The 17,251-nt window shown below is 43.4% G+C and overlaps 1 non-coding gene across 1 annotated transcript; it reads right to left on the bottom strand.

Moving 5' to 3' along the window:
- Nucleotides 1-16,728: 16,728 nt before the first annotated feature.
- On the bottom strand, nucleotides 16,729-16,801 carry TRNAK-UUU (transfer RNA lysine (anticodon UUU)). The gene has a single exon. It is a non-coding gene; the product is annotated as a tRNA-Lys (tRNA).
- Nucleotides 16,802-17,251: the final 450 nt, after the last annotated feature.

Here is a 17,251-nt window from a genome sequence, read left to right as displayed (position 1 = left end):
ATGATGTAGGTCTCTGGTTCATGTGGCCCTTTCTGTCTCTTGGGCTCCTAGTTGTCGTGTGACCTTGGTGTTCTTCATTCTCCTTTGCTCCAGGTGGGTTGAGACCAATTGATGCATCTCAGATGGCCGCTTGTTAGCCTTTAAGACCCCAGACGCCACATTTCAAAGTGGGATGCAGAATGTTTTCATAATAGAATTATTTTGCCAATTGACTTAGAAGTCCCTGCAAACCATGTTCCCCAGACCCCCGCGCTTGCTCTGCTGACCTTTGAAGCATTCATTTTATCCCGGAAACTTCTTTGCTTTTGGTCCAGTCCAATTGAGCTGACCTTCCATGTATTGAGTGTTGTCTTTCCCTTCACCTAAAGCAGTTCTTATCTACTGATTAATCAATAAAAAACCCTCTCCCACCCTCTCTCCCTCCCCCCCTCGTAACCACAAAAGTATGTGTTCTTCTCAGGTTTACTATTTCTCAAGATCTTATAATAGTGGTCTTATACAATATTTGTCTTTTTGCCTCTGACTAATTTTCCTCAGCATAATGCCTTCCAGGTTCCTCCATGTTATGAAATGTTTCAGAGATTCGTCACTGTTCTTTATCGTTGCGTAGTATTCCATTGTGTTAATCCATTAATCTCTTGATGGATGCTTGGGTTGTTTCCACCTTTTGGCTACTGTGAAAAATGCTGCAGTGAACATCGGTGAATAAGTACCTGTTTGAGTCCCTGCTTTCAAGTGTTTTGGGTGTATACCTAGAAGAAGGATTGCTAGGTTAGCGCATACATTTTTAATATTTGCAAGAAATGGCCAGTTCATATACTAAGCATCCACTCAGTGCACAGGCATGTGACCCATGCAGTCACATAGGGCTTCTGTGCCCACAAGGGCCCTGCACTTGGTTTAATGCTCTGCTGTTGCTATCTTCAAATTTATGATAACTTTTGAACAAGACACCCCACATTTTCATTCCAGGTCTCCTAAGTTATGTTGCCAGTCCTGATTACGGGCCAGGCACAGTTTCAGGAAGCAAAAAGACAATGAACACAGCAGATTAAGGACTAGAAAGACAGTGCATAAGAAAATAAACCAGTGAATGAACTTGGTAATATCAGGTAGTGATCAGTGCTACGAAGGAAATAAAAGAGCTCATATGATATGGCACCATTGGAGGTAGAGTGGGGGGCAACATCAACCATGGTTGTCATGGGCGGCCTGCTACTGGATAAAACATTTACATAAACTCTGAGGATTGAGGAGTTAGCAGGCAAAACGCTTTGTGCATTAGGTTCCTATGGCTGCTGTAACAAATTACTAAAAATTTTGCAACTTAAGCAACACAAATTTATTATCTTACAGTTCTGGAGGTCAGAAGCATGTGATAGGTCTCACTGGGCTAAAATCAAGGTGTCAGTGGGGCTGTGCTTCTTTCAGGGATGTTATAGATTGAGCTTTGTCCCCCCAAAAGATACATTGAAGTCCTAACCCCTGTATCTATGAATGTGACCTTGTTCAAGGGAATAGGGTCTTTCTTTGAAGATGTTATCAGTTAAGCCAACCTTCACACCTGAGTAGAGTGGGTCCCAATCCTTTCTGAGTGGTGTCTTATAGAAGAGGAGAACAGACGGGGAGACAGAACCACACAGTAGGAAGACAGATGTCATGTGAAAGTGCGTCTATAAGCCAAGGAATGCCAAGAAATGCCTGGGGCTATCAGACGCTGTAAGAGACAAGGAAGGATCTTCCCCCAGAGCAGATTAACAGCAGGGTTGAGTAGTTGCTACAGAGACCTTACGGCTCTCAAAGCCAAAAGTCTTTACTATCCGGCCCTTTGCAGAAAACATTTGCTGACCCCGGACCTAGGGCACTTAGTCTTTTAGAAATTTCTGCTTTTCACGGCTGAATTTGCCCTGATTTCTTACTTCTAACCACGTGGATTCCCAGTACAGCAGTATTCTGAGGATGGCCATTTTCCAGTGCTTTCATAGTCAATACCACTGAAATTTTGTACATATCCCAAGAGCCTCTACAAGTAAAAGTGCTAAGCTGCCGGTATATATTCAACTTAGAGGTGAGTGTTAGCTCAATGTATTTTTTTCTACCACATGTTTTCTAGACCTTTAATGCCAATCCTGTATTTATCACTATTGAACATCGGCTTCTTTCTTCGTGTCATTTTTTTTTCTACTCTTCAAGGTCATTTTGAATTATATTGCAATCCTCTGAGGTGTTTGCTATCCAATTTGGCACCATCTGCAAATTAAATCAACTTGTCTTTTATTTCATCACCCAAGTAACTGACAGAAATTAAGAAGTGCCTGCCTCAGGACATCCTTTTAAAATGTCACTATTTCCCTCAAGGTTCGGCCAAAATCATGAGTCTTTTGAGTCTACCCCTAAGCCCTTGCTCTTGTGGAAATTGTATCTAGCAATTTCCAAACCTAACATGCCAGTCATTATGCCACAAAAGGGTATGGAGTATCCCTACTTAATTGACCCTTTCCTCTAGCCAGTGACCTGCCACGTCCGTCACATCTTCATTTGTCATGTATTCTGGCTCTCCCTCTTTCTCTGAATTTAAGCAGGGCCAGAGGGCTTGCTTTGGCCAATGAAACAGGAGCGTAAGTGTGTCACTCATGGAGCAGTATTTTGAGAACCAGTGCATAATTTGTCAAGGCCCTGTTTCCTGTCTCAGCAACTGTGGAAGTACGTGTTGAAAGGAACTTCATCCGGCTGGGCTCCTTAGTGGCTCCCGATAGGAGCACCTCCCGTGTTGACCTGTGAGAACGTGTAGCACGAGTGAAAAGCGCACCTTTGTTGTTTTAAGCCATTGAGATTTGAGGTTTGCTTGTTATCGAAGCATAACCTCACCTATCCTGCCTGGTACAGCCTTGAGCACCATAGCGCTTTTCTAGAAATAAGATCCTTAAAGGTAGGGACCATTCTTTTTCTCTGTATATCCTTTTCTAAGTGCACCCTTCATAGGCCCTTACTCATGTTGTTGTCAGCTGCCTTTGAGTTGGCCCCCGACTCACGGCAACCCTATGCACAACTGAATGAAACACTTCCAGGTCCTGCGCCATCCCCATGATCAGTTGCAGGTCAGGCCATTGTGATCCATAGGGTTTTTGCTGGCTGATTTTTGGAAGTAGATCAACAGGCCTTTCTTCCTAGTCTGTTTTAGGAAGCTGTGCTGAAACCTATGCAGTATCCTAGCAACAGGCAAACCTCCACTGACAGACAGGCGGTGGCTGCACATGAGGTGCCTTGGCTGGATGGTACACATTAATTAAATGTTTGTGGTGTAGAAGTGAATTACTAATAGATTGGTCGGTTGATAACTGGCTACAATATTTAATAAATCTTTCCTATGCTTTCCCATCACTTCTTTATGTCCAGAATTAATGACAAAAAGAACTCTACTGAACGTCCCGCTTCCAGAGCATCTTCAAGATGCTTTTCAATTGAACATACTGGTCCTCTTCAATTGTTAGATAAAAGGACGTTGTCATGATACAATGGATGCATCGAATCACATACTTTCCCTGGTATTTACATTATTTGGCTCAGCCCAGTTCCACCAGGTCTAACCACAGTCATGTTAGCCTCTGGTCAGTAAGAGTAACTGCACTAACCGCAGTGAGCGCTTTAGCCTGGATGCTTTGTCTATCGATGGTTCCCAATGGATGTACAACTTCAATTAGACATTCTTGTGAGAAATTTAGGGAAACGTTAGCATTTCACATCCCATAATATAGATGTGCCCAGTCTTTCCTGTAAGACTGTAAGCTCCATGACAGAGAGGGCCATGCGTGATTTGTTTATGGCTGTACCCCAAGGACCTAGCAGAATGAGTGGGCCATAAGGAGGATTAACACATATATGTACAGTGATTGGGAAACAGTCTCAATGGGCACTTTCAGTAATCCATGAGAGGTGCAGCCATTTTTATTTCCATTTTAGGGATGAGGCTCAGAAACGTTAAGTAACTTACCCAAGGTCACACAGCTAAGAGACACACCTGGGACCGAAACATCTTCTGACTGTAACCCCTTGTGCTCTTTCTTGGATAGTGTGGTACCCCACAGTGCAGTCAAACTAGTGAACATTTTGGAGTCCGATGGACCGTATTTAAATTATAGCTCAACTCCTCATTAGTTATATGTCATTGGGAATTTCTAAAATCTATCCCCTGATGTTTTCTTTAAACCACAAGCATATTTTCTCCGCTTCAGGCAGGTCCTGTATTTGATTTAGTTTCCCATAAGTGCTATTTTTTTGCACAGTGTAATTATTCAGCTGTAAGTACTCTCTCATTGGTGTCCTCTATGGTTAGGTTAAATTCATGCTGCTACAATGACCCAGCCTTTCCCAAACCATTTCTCGAGGCATCCAAAATGGATTTAGCAGAGGGTTATAGTTCCTCTTTGAAATATGCTACTTTGAGATCCAAATTTCATTTTGACCTTCCAATTCAATAATTATAGCCTGTGATATTTTGTGTTTAAAACCTAAATGGTTGTTTGCTTAGAATTGGAAGAACAAATTTGGAGGCCAGCTTAAGGCATTTAAAGGTTTAGCCTGCCCTGGAAAAAAAATGCATTCTTTGTCTTGCATCAACATGTTAGTAGAGTCTAAAGTTCCTGCACAAACAGACCTTGCTTCAGAGGGAATTATGAGGACAGAAAGGGTACAGGATCATAAATGCAATATGGTTGGTGAAGCCATTTCTCTAGAGTGGCGCGCAGAGCTTTATTTAAGACCAACAAAGCCCCAAGAAGAAGAAAGCACTAATATTCCCCGTGCTGGGGGGAGTCAAGTTGAGTCTTAACTTGATGCTCTAGAGATGAATGTACTGTGAACAGAAAAATGTGTGTGATGTTTGCAAAGTTAGATTTTCATAATATTTTACAACCCAAATTTGTATTCAATAAGAATAGATTCCTATCTCATTTTATGATCTTTCTGGAGTCATTTAAGGCAGTCATTTTGAGCAGTACATTATGGCTTTATAAAGTGTATTTTAATCAGTTTGTATATTGCCTTTAAACTCTATGGACATATGATTATTAAGAATTATATTTGAACATGGAAGATTGCCACATTAATGTTCTTCTGTCTCTTAACGTTGGTTCTATTTCTGGAAATGTGATTGGAGTTCAATTCTAGGTCAGGGGTTTTGAGATCTGCCCCAAACTGACCAGGACACTTTGGAGGAGTCACTTGATCTCAGTAAGCCAATCTCATGGCCACGAAAAGGAAAGAGTAATACACACTTCACAGGCTTCCGGCAGAGACAAGAAGAGAAATTGTATGCAAACGTCTTTGCCCAATGCGAAATGCTAGTCAATGATTAGTCACTCTTTCTGAAAGTGCCAGCTTTTGAGATGTTCTACTCTTAGCAGAAGTCTTTGTGATTGGTTTGTGTTGGCGGTGACTTAGGTGGTGTGGGAACATTCACTCTGTCACCTTTCCCAAGGAGAGACCTAAAACACAGCACTTAGGTATTTTTGTGAAGATTGTCACTAATCCAGGAGCAGGCAACAGCTGGATGAAATAAAAATGAATGATTCACTTTAAGTTATGTCTTACTTAACAGGCAATCTTCATCTAAAATGCAGAGGAAAGTCTCATGACTCTACTTCATGTAAAGATTTCAGTAGAAGTGGTTAGAATTATAAAGAATTACCGTTACTAGGTGGTAGATAGCGGTAAGGGAAAAGAGCTTATTGCTAAACAGATGACATGTTACTTACATTAAAAAAAAAACTATGTTTTATTTCTACTCCTAGGTAGATACCCAAAAGAATTAAAAACAGGGACTCAAACAGACACCTGTACAACAGTGTTCATTGCAGCATTATTCACAATAACCAAAAAGTGGAAACAACCCAAATGTCCAACAGATGAATGGATAAACAAAATGTGGAACATACATACGATGGAATATTATTTAGCCATAAAAAGGAATGAGTTCTCATACATGCTAGGACACGGGTGAACCTGGAAAATATTACTCTAAGTGACACAAAAGGGCAAATATTGTATGATCCCTCATATGTGAAATACTTAGAATAGGCAAATGCGTAGAAACAGAAAGTAGATTAGAGGTTACCTGGGCCTGGGAGCAGGGAGACAGAGGAATCATTGCTTAAAGGGTTTGAGTTTCTATTTGGGGCAATGAAAAGTTTTGGAACTAGATAGTGGTGATCATGGTACGTGGCGAATGTAATTAATGTCACTGAATTTTATGCTTGAAAATAGTTAAAATGGCAAATTTTATGTTCTTTCTATTCTGCCACAATAAAATAATAATCAAAAAAACAACAACAACTATGTTTTGAACCTAGACTTAGGCCTTCCACAGAGTTCTTTTAATGCCATCATATCTTCTTAAATCCAAGAAGTTGTTTAAAAAAATTTAAGTGTAATTATGCAAATTCACAAGTCCTGGATTTCTTTCCTGAAACCATCAAATAACACTTCAATATGTGGGCTCAGGAGGGTTATTACGGGAATGGATGTCATTATCCGTCATTTTACCCATCCGAAAATACAGTAGCAATTACTGACTTGTAAAGAGAGTGAACTCTAGATGATCATATTGCATTATCTGCTACAGGCCTGGGGAAGTTGAGTAAGTCTTACTATGCTCAAATAAGGCATGTGAGCCCTGATTTCATTGAGGTTTCTTCACATCCCTCTTCCAATCACATGTAGTATTATTCACTTCTTTTGAAAAATAATTTCAAGAGCAGTTACCGTGGTTTTTAAAACCCTGAAAGACTAAAGTCCTCTACTTGGGTCTGACTCCCTAGGATATCTTCGGATAGTATGAGGTTGGTCACAGACCCTGATAGAAAATCCTAGCTGTTGACTCCCAGCCGTTCTAGAAGGGCCAATCTTACAGATTGCCAGGATAAAGATGATTTTAATTAAATTGTACAAATCCCTTTGTACTGTAACCAAACCTTACGCCAGGGGATCAAGGCTGAGCCCTTCTGGCGTGTCTAGAGTTAACCAGGTTACCGGGATTCCTAGTTAACTCCTTTCACCAGGAATGCAATTCATGTTTACCTATATAAGGAAACCTGTTCGGCTGACCTGAGTTTGGCGGATTTTTGCGCTGACTGCGAGGCATGTAAGCACACACCCTAGAGAGGGGGAGTGATTCTGAGCTGGACAGAGCACAGCTTCTCGAACGCTCCAGCCATTCAGCTGATCCAGAGGCCGGCAGCACAAGCCTTGCCCAGGGCCGCCTGCTCTGAGCACCTCCAGGTTTGCTTCTTCCCTGGTCACAGTCGAGGAACAGAAACCCCAAGCTGGGAAAAATGGGGAAGCCGGTGAGTCTTACTGATTTCTCTCTGCTTGCTCCTGCTGAGTGGCCGCCTCCCTGCTCTCACCCAGGAAGCAAAGGCAGAGGCGGCGCTCAGCTTTAGCCCTCGGCTCCTTCCTGCACTGACACAAGGCTTTGCAAACACCCCAGACACCTTGTCTGCCTGCTTTTAGCACCTCAGACAGCCCGGAGAGTGTTCTTATTGGGAAGTAGCTGCTCCAGCAGAGCAATGAACAAACTTTCTAAGCTTTGCTGCACTCTCACAGCTTGGCGATGAGCCTTGGGGTGCTTTGCGTGGAAGGCTGCGTCCCTGAGGAAAAAGGAAGGCACAGTAAATTTGAAGTGGGGGCCTTCAAACCACAGGCAGTGGGCTAGTCCGCAGGAGAGTAATTTGTCACCGAAAAGGCAGTCTGGACTTATCGGTTTTCATTCACGCCGCAGCAAAGTTCCTGTAACCGTGCACATTTAAGGAGGGACACCTTCCGAGACACTTAGGGAAGGAAAGAGCCAAGCTGTGCTCTTTGTTCTAGTCTGTGCAAAGAAGCCGGGATGTGCATTCTGACAAGTAGCGTGTGGTTGTTTATATATATGGTGAGAATGATGAATAAACGCTTCGTGCCAAAGGCGCTACGGGTGCTTGAGTTACCATTTCACTGTATTTCATGTGTATACAAAAATCGCAATCTGACTGTAATTAAACATCGAAATGTGAAAGTGTTTAACAGGCTTGCCGGGAACTTGAGCTATACTTGGGGACAGCCAATTATAAGAGGCAACGGGGGGAAAAAAAACAGAAAACTATTCCAACTGAGTTCTGGGGCGTAGGTACAATTTTTGAAAAGAAAGTGATGTTTTAAAGTTGTCGGAAGTGACTGGGAAGCAGGTATGTTTTTTTGGTTTTGAATTGCTTCATGGCAAGGTGGCGTTCTTAATTGAGTTAGCTTGAATAATCGGGTTGGAATAATTTGAATGCTCACCTATCAAAGAAACATTGTCTGTATCCGTCAAGCACATCAACTTAATCCTGAGAGCCTGGAGCACGGGATTGTGCTACAAGTGGCATGATGATCCCATTTCAGATTTTTGATATCCAGATTTAAAAAAAAAAATCAATTTAAATAAAATTGATCCAGGCAAACAAGCAGAAAGGGGAGAATTGGGGAGAATGACCACTTTTTTTTTTTTTAATTTGCAAGTCATCTTCCATTCCCCAGCGAGACAATTGATTTAATACAGGATTGACAACTGGAGAAAAGCTATGGCCAGCTTTATGCATAATCTTTGACTGCAAAAAGCATAACTTTTCACAGTAGCTTGGTTTAAACGAAGCCTGTGCACCTCAACCTGAATGCAACCTAGAGAAGCAGTGTGCATTGTACAGACGACGTTTTATTAAATAAAACTCTTAATGTATAGCACCAGCAGCCGAACAGAAGGGACAGTGCTTGTTATCACCTAGGTAGCTAGGCAGAAAAACAAGAGTCTGGGTCGCATATTGCTTTCAAAGAGCATCAGTAACCCAGGAGACACACATCGCTGTTTTCAAATATACGGTTAATAACAGATGTTTAATACTGGTTGTCTCACCCTGCCGATGAGATGGCCCCAAGCCAGCTGAACCAGCACCCGCCTGCCGTTTTTCCTGTGAGTTGATATGTACACAGTTATTATACACTAATTACATTAACAGCCAAGGGAATATATAACCAGAAAGATAGATGAGTCTCTTGGGGTAGGGGGGGTAAGGGATACCCATAGGGTTTGGGATCTTATGTTTAGAATACTCCTTCCAGTGACATATGAAATCCCGAAGATAACTGGGAGGCCGGTTCCTGACGCTGCTCACCCCTGGCTTCTCGGCAGCTCATGGGGGCGGGGGGGGGGGGGGGTGCGGTTATAATATCGATGACTGTATTTAACACTTCAGTGTTCCTAGAGTTTCAGGAGGGTTCCCTTTTGAAAATGAAAGTCATTTCAGTGTCCGACTAAGTCCACCACTGAAAGGAAGTCAGGATGCTGTGTTGTTGCCTTGAACCTTCTCATGTCACTGGTACTGTTTGTGTGGAGGGTTTAACCATTCGACAGCCTTCTGGCACCTGCATGATGCCCTGGTTCAAGGAGATTAAAAAATTCTGGAATAAACCAAAGGAAGCAGGTCTTCCCGGAGCCTTAATATCCCAATATGTTAATAGGTTTTGCAGCTTCCTGAGAGAGGCATGTTGTTATAGGCGCTGTAGGGTCGATTCCAACTCACAGAGATCCCATGTGACAGAGCAGAGCTGCCCCGTGGGGCTTTCTCGGCTGTAATCTTCATGGGAGCAGATCACCAGGTCTTTCTCCCGAGGAGCCGCTGGGTGGGTTTGAACCACTGAACTTTCGGTTAGCAGCCGAGCACTTACCACTGTGCCATCAGGTCTCCTTTTATATATATATAGAGAGAGAGAGGCATAGTGTGTGATACGTGCAGTATGGTGTGCTGCACACTTGCTTGGTGGCTCATCTTTCAGCCGATCATCCCAAAGAACATTCTTTAAGACAGAGCTCCCCAGTGGGTGGGCCACAGAGCACTGGTAGGTCATGAATGGGCTGTAGACACGTCCAGATGTTGATCCCTCTTGGCACCTGGGCCATCAGGGTGTGCCTAGGCTGGGCGTATGCCCCTCCCTGGAGGTTATCTCTGAATCACATGGCTTCTTCAGTTTATCCCAGTAATATATATAGATAGGATCAATTTCTATGTCTGTCGTAACTTGTTAAAGTTAGGAGCCTACTTCGACAACTCAGGCCCAGGATATAGATCCACCAAGTTAAAATTCCATACCACTGTGTCAAATTTGGCCTTGGAGCTCACTGTAAAGAAAAACAGCCCATTTTTTATTGTCCTTTTTATGCACCCCTGAGAGTGTCAAGGCCCTCTGCGTATCATTCAGTTTATCCTCTTCATTCCACAACGAAGTTAAAGAGGTGTTCTATACTGTGTGTGTGTGTGTGTGTGTGTGTGTTGATCTCTTCTTAAAGATCTCCTGGAAAGCTGGTAGCAAAGTGTTTCCTCAGGGATCCTGGTTAATGTTTATTGTTGTTAGTGTTAGCCGGGATGCAGTTGACTCCGACTCATGACAACCCCATGCACAATTGAACAAAATGCTGCTAAGTCCTACTATATCAGACAATATTCTGTTGTGACCCATAGGGTTTTCACTGGCTAATTTTTGGAAGTAGATCTCCAGGCCTTTCTTCCTAGTCTGTCTTAGTCTGGAAGCTCCGCTGAAACCTGTCCACCATGGGTGACCTTTCTGGTGTTTGAAATACCAGTGGCACAGCTTCCAACATCACAGCAACACACAGCCACCACAGTAAGACAAACTGACAGACAGGTGGCAGTTTTAAAGTTTAGTTACCACTTACACTTCCCTTTCTCAAACTGGTATCAGGATTTGTTTGGCTGGGATTCTCTTGCCACTAGTGTGGCCTAGTCCAGGGGCAGTGACGTAAAAGAACCCAGTTTCAAAGATTGTTTATTAAATGCAAACTCTTCCCTTGGACACTGTACCAAGTATGTATACAGCATTCCCATCCCCAGTGAACTTGCTCTGGCTTTCTCTGTGTACCATTTGACATCAATTACCTTTTCAAAACCATTTTACATTATTAATTCTTGTTACATTCGTTCAGCAAATATTTATTGAGTGCTTTTTGAAGTCCTACACTAAGTACTCTGGGCAGGGAGAGGGGAAAGACATATAAGAGACAGATGAATTTAAGCCAAGCCTTCATGCAACCCATAACATTTCTGCAAAGAGAGATCTCATTACCTGAATGGGGCATGGCATGTGAAGTATGGTTTCCTGCAAACGTACTTGGTGCTCATTTTTTGCTGACCAGCCAGAGGGACATTCATTAAGACAGAGCTTCCCAACTGGTAGGTGTAAAACATTCGTGTCCGGTGAACGGGTAACAGACGTGTCAAGCTGTTCGTGCGTTTATTGACCTGATAGCTTTTATGTCAGAGGATGCCACAGAAATACCCATGAGCTTATGGGGTAGGGAGAGGCTTGCAGGGGGAGGGATGCCACCTGACTCCCTCTTGGAGTATCTATAAATGACAGAGAGCTATTGTAAAGGCGGATTGTGCCGCCTTATATTTTGTGATTGTAATTTGCAAAACCACGCTCTTGGGTTGTCAGGGATTCCTCGAGCACCACACAGAGAAGAGATGTTTCCAGAGTACTGGGTAACTTGAGAGCTTTTATTATTGTTGTAACTGCTGGAAATTACTAAGGTACAAGTATCAGTAGCAATTCTTATGAAGCAGACAAGAGCAGCCACCGTTACTTCTAAGACTTAGAATTAGGGACCACCAATTAATAACTGGTTTTCACCAGTAGGATTTTCCAGGTATCTTTTTTTTTAGGGTATGGACAAAACCAAGTTTAAATATATTTTTATTTGACAAAACGTTAGCTGGTGAGGTGATAGACAGGATTAAAGACTCCTAGTTAAATGTAAACGTATATTGCCATTTTTTAATTAATTTCTTGTAATCACATATAAGGGAATCTTCGGTGAATGAAGCTGTCAGAGAAATTGAGTTCCTTTGTCTATTAATGCCAAGGGTTCGGTTAATTTTCGTTTGTATTTAAAAGGAAAATAAAAATGGATAGCAGTGCTTTGCGGAATGTTCAGCTCTCCGATATTGAGTCGAATCTTCCTAAAGAATGGCCCTAACTATTCATGTACAGACATTCACACGCTCATGTGAGTCCCTCTTCACTTGTCTAAACTTGAGACAGAAATGAAATTAAGCAGAACCTCCTCAATTTGACAGTTTTGAGTTTTAACACGTGATGGAATTGGAATTTCAGTCAAAGAGCTTGAGCCAGGGAGGGCTGCATTATTTATAGGTATTGTTCCACGACTGGGGCCTTGGTTACTCAAACCAAAGTTATGTTCCCCCCTGAGTATCTAACCGCGCAGTTATTTAGATCTGCACTGACACACTCATCATGCATTGCCTTGGGGAACAAAACAGTATATAAACTACGAGAGAACGAATAACGAGTTTACTCGAACTGATATCCTTGGCTTAAAGTTAGGAAACAAAAGCCCAGCAGTGTTGCCCCAATTTCTTCCAAAGCAGCGGGTAGGGGGTTTGGCCAAGGCACCTTGAACTTCTTGGGGATTCAAGTTCCTCATCTATCAACGGAGACATACACACTTCATTGGGCAGTCGTAAGTATTGGAAATGGTGCTGTATGGGAAAGTGCTTGGCATAATGCTGGGCACGAAGCCAATCAATAAATATTAGCTGGTTCTGAAATGGGGTGGACTAGGTGTCTTCAAGTAAACCATTAAGGGGGTTGAAAAAGGAGAAGCAGATACACCCTGGTGGCCTACGAATTGAATTCAGTCTGTTACTTAATTTTGCATAGTCGGTGATCGAAAATTTGCCTTTTAATGAAGCATGACCTACCTTCTAGTGCCTTCTACCAGGTCCTCTTTGCTGTTTTGTGTTACTTGATTGTCCCCTGTAGGTTTTCGTGTGTGAAACCCTAGTTCTAAAGGCATCTTCCTTCTTCTGTAGCAGTCTATGTTATCTCAAGCTTGAGTTTCCACCTTGGAAGGTGTTTTTCCGAAAGTAAAATGTTTTATAAACAAAACAGAACTCACTTCATACTTACTAATTTGACACCTTGAAAGCTTTTCCAGCAGCGACAGCATGAGGAAGTGGGCTAGAAAATTCATTGATAAAAGCCACTTATTAACAACAAATAGAAAGTTTCCCTGGCTTCCATTTGTAGCAGTGTTTTTGGGGAGTCTTGTTTTTTTCTTTTGAGGATAGACCTCTCTCAGAGTGTTATATCCCCACGAGTCTCCTCGGCCCTCACTCTCTTTCTCCCATTCCCCATCCACCACACCCCACCCCACCTCTGTGGATGTTAACATTTAACCTAATGTGGCTTCTGGGATATGGAGAAAATGTGTCCCAAGGGCTGACATGCTCTGGCAAGAGTTTCCCCCTGGCTGAGGCAAGTGGAGACCATATGTTGTCGGCGCGATGAGGAACCAGAGTGGCTTGACCAAAACACAGATTAAGTGACTACTTATTGCTTATTTTCCTTGCCCCTCAGATGCCATCTATTGTAAGTTACAATGCCAAGAAAAAAAAATGCTTCCAATAAGAAAACATTGGCACAATGTTTTCTCAGCCTTTGAATGATTTATTCTACATTTATTAAAAGAATTTTTAGTCTTGGTTAGATAGATTTTTTTAAAAGCATACATCCCTCCTTTGCATACATAAAAAAGGAGAGTGTAGGTGAGATAAACTTTTTAAGACTGACTTTTCTAAATCACTTTCCAGCTGAGGTTTTCGATGTCTGTGCTTTTCTGTAAGGTGTCCCCACGCTTTGTGCCAAAATGCAGCCTTTCTTTAAACAGTGCTTCCCTGCTGTCTCTGAATGTCTTCCAGAAGGTAACAGTCAGGACTATATTCCTCCCTCAAATGCTCTTCTGAGGGAGTGTAGCCTTCATTCCTCCTGAGATATCCACCAAGTTACTACACTTCTCAGGAAGCAAACCCTGTAACCCTTCTAATGCATGTCCACGAAAGCACTAAGAGCCAGCATGCTTGGGGGGGGGGGTCCATGGGTCTCCTGGGTATGTATCCAGACAACTTCCAGCCAGTCCCACCTGAGCCCTGAGAGGATGTCCCTCTGGCCTGAGGGAAATTCCTCATCTTTCCTGCTTCTTTGAGAGGCTTTGCCTGGTGTGTGAATTCTTTTTCTTCTCCTAATGGGTGAGGCTTGTTTCAAATACTGCATAAAGGTCCATTGAAGTGAAAACAATAGGAATTGCAATGACCAAGTGGGTTCATAGGCTAGGAATGATAATTATATCGCGATTGCAAACTGAGCAGCAACAAGTGGAAGGTGCATCTCAAAATCGGCTAGGTTAAGTTGTGAAAGAATTTCCCCTGGGAGTGCAAAAATAGAATGTCTCTCTCCCAAGCCAGTGTGGTGCTTTGAATCTCAGCAATAGAGAAGGATTCAGTTGTCTTTGGAAGCATTAAGAGTGTCCTATTTGAAATCAAATGGCTCAAGGTAGAGCAACCCCTGGAGTTGTATATTTACCACTTTGGCATGGATTTCTTTCCAGTTAAGACTAAGTAAATAAAAGAGCAAGATCCCATGAGGATGGGACAAGAAATGAGATAGGGATGAGGGTGCGGAGTGGAGGAAGGGCAGGCAATGGAGAGAAACGAGAAGGAGAAGCCCAACATTCATTCACCAGTATTTACCCAGTGCACACCCTGAGCCGGGCGTCGTGCTGCATGCTGAGGCTACAGAGGAGGCGGTGTTAAGGTAGATAACAGTCTAGCATGGGAGACAAATGTGGATGAAATAGCACACAGGAGTAAAAGTGTTAATCAAGGGGGGAAGTCAGAGAAAGTTCCCTGGAGAAAGGGATGCTTGAGTATGAGCTCCCAGGTGAGGACATAAGTCCATGTGTACGGAGCGGTGATAAACAGCCAGACTGTATTAGAATGTACTCAGGAAGCAGTGGTATTTGTCTTTTGAAAAGACTACGTTGGAAGCTGCCCAGAGAATGGAATGAGGGGTGTCAGGGTGAAAGTGTGTGGGAAGATGATGGCAACTTGTGCTAATATGGTGGTCGAGGTGAAGAGAAGTGGATGGATTCCAGATATATTTCAGAGGTGACATCAACAGGAGTGGGTGGTGAATGGGGCCTGGGGAATGGTAGGGACAAGGAGGTTCACAGAACTAGAGAAATAGTGGTGCCATTTAGTGATGTCAGGGACAGTGAAAGTTGACCTGGTTTGGGGAAGGGAGAGGAATCAAGAGCGTTTTTAGCCTGGTGCAGTGGAAATTGCATGCACTTTGGGGCTGAAAGCCTTGGTGTGAGTTCAAATCCTAGTTCATCCATTCTCTAGCTGTGTGATGCTAAATTTCTCTGAGCCTCAGTTCCCCCATCTTTAAAAATGAGGCCATTGACATTCATCGGCCAGGGTTGTTGGGACAATCCAATGAGGTCTGTAAAAATGAAAATCACTTCATATATTATTGAGCATCCTACAAACATGAGTAACTGTTGTTGTTGTTGTTGGGTGCTGTCGAGTCAATTCTGACTGATAGTGACCCTATAGGACAGAGTAGAGCTGCCTCATAGGGCTTCCCAATCTTTATGGGAGTAGATTGCCAGGTCTTTTCGCCTGTGGAGCCATTGGGCGGGGTCGAACTGCCAACCTTTAGGTTAGCAGCCAAGCACTTAACCACTGCGCCACCAGATCTCCTAAGTGACCATTATTACCTCCACGGATTCGCCAGCAACAAAGCCTAGAGGGAGAATAGTTCTTTTCAATAACTTCCTGAGGGGGCAGGGTGGTACGTGAGCATCTTGACAGCCAGGATCTCAACACTCTGTAAGTTTACCTAAGTGAAGTTTTCTCCTTGTTGAGAATGTACAGGGCAGCTATTAACCTCACTTATCTGGTGAATTCCTTCTGTTTCATTCCAACTTCCCCCTGCTCCCCCCACCAACCTGGATTACGGGATCCCATATAGGAACAAACGGCATTGCTTTTCTCAGCTGCAATCCCTTATCTCTTGTAAGAGGACTGTAGGATTTAGTAAAATGTAACCGGAGAGTTCGCACTAACAGATGAGCACACTCTATTAACCTCACACTCCCTGTGGGGTTTGGGTGAAGGTTTTCGCATTTTGTTTTTCTAGCATCAATTTAGTGAGAGCATTTTATACTGCGCGTGTAATTCCACTGCCCTTGAGTGACCTCAGCAAATTCCTTTCTGGCTTCCAGATATTCTCTCATTAAAAGGAGTCATTAGTCTGTGAAGGCCGAGCCATACCAGGGTTAGGGAAGCCTTGGAATGCACAGGTGAGAGCAAGGAGGGGGTTAAGCCCTGTGGAATCCAGGTATTTGCTTCCCTCTCCAGGTGTCCTGGCATTGTATGGACCCAAGGCACAATCAAAATTCCCCTTCCTTTGCCTTGTTCCACTTCTTCCACTTTGTCCTTGCCACATGCTATTAATTCTCTTTATTTTGGAGTTGAACTGTATGCGTACGGCTTGGGTGGTGTTGTTAGTTGCAGTAAAGTCGCCCCCAACTCATGCCATCCACGCACAACGGAATGAAACCTTGCCCGGCCCTGAGCCATCCCCCTAATCAGGTGTGGATTGGGCCATTGTGATCTACCCAGTGCCGTCTAGTCGATTCCGACTCATAGCGACCCTAGAGGACAGAGTAGAACTGCCCCATAGAGTTTCCAAGGAGCGCCTGGCGGATTCAAACTGCTGACCCTTTGGTTAGCAGCCATAGCACTTAACCACTAGGCCACCAGGGTTTCCAAAAGGACAGTCTGCCAGAACAGGGACTTGAACCCTGGACCCTCAGATTAAAAGCCTGGTGCTCTACCAACTGAGCTCTCTGGGCTCACCATTGTGATCTATAGGGTATTTGTTGGCTAATTTTTGGAAGTAGATCAGCAGGCCTTTCTTCCTAGTCCATCTTAGTCTGGAAATTCTGCTGCAACCTGTTTAGCATCCTAGCAACTTGCGAGCCTCTGCCGGCAGATGAGTGGTGGCTGCACGTGAGGTGCACTGGCCAGGAATCGAACTCGAGACTCCCACGTGGAAGGCCAGAATTCTACCACTGAACCACCACTGCTCTCCTGTGATCTGGGTTTATGGGTGTAAAACCACATTTATCTCTCACCGAACTATTAAGAAGATTGTTTTCCATCGGGACGTCACTCATTTTTCATGCATTTATCTGCAACAAGCACTTGTTTTTATAGAGAAAAACATATGGGAGGAAAAAGGAGGGGTTCCTTGTAGTGATTTCACTTGTGTATGGTTGGAGCCCTGGTGGCGCAGTGGGTAA

Source organism: Loxodonta africana, chromosome X (genome assembly GCF_030014295.1).
Source record: "Loxodonta africana isolate mLoxAfr1 chromosome X, mLoxAfr1.hap2, whole genome shotgun sequence".
Classification (NCBI taxonomy): Eukaryota; Metazoa; Chordata; class Mammalia; order Proboscidea; family Elephantidae; genus Loxodonta; species Loxodonta africana.
Note: the sequence above shows the minus strand (reverse complement) of the source record. Positions and strands in the feature narration are given on the sequence as shown.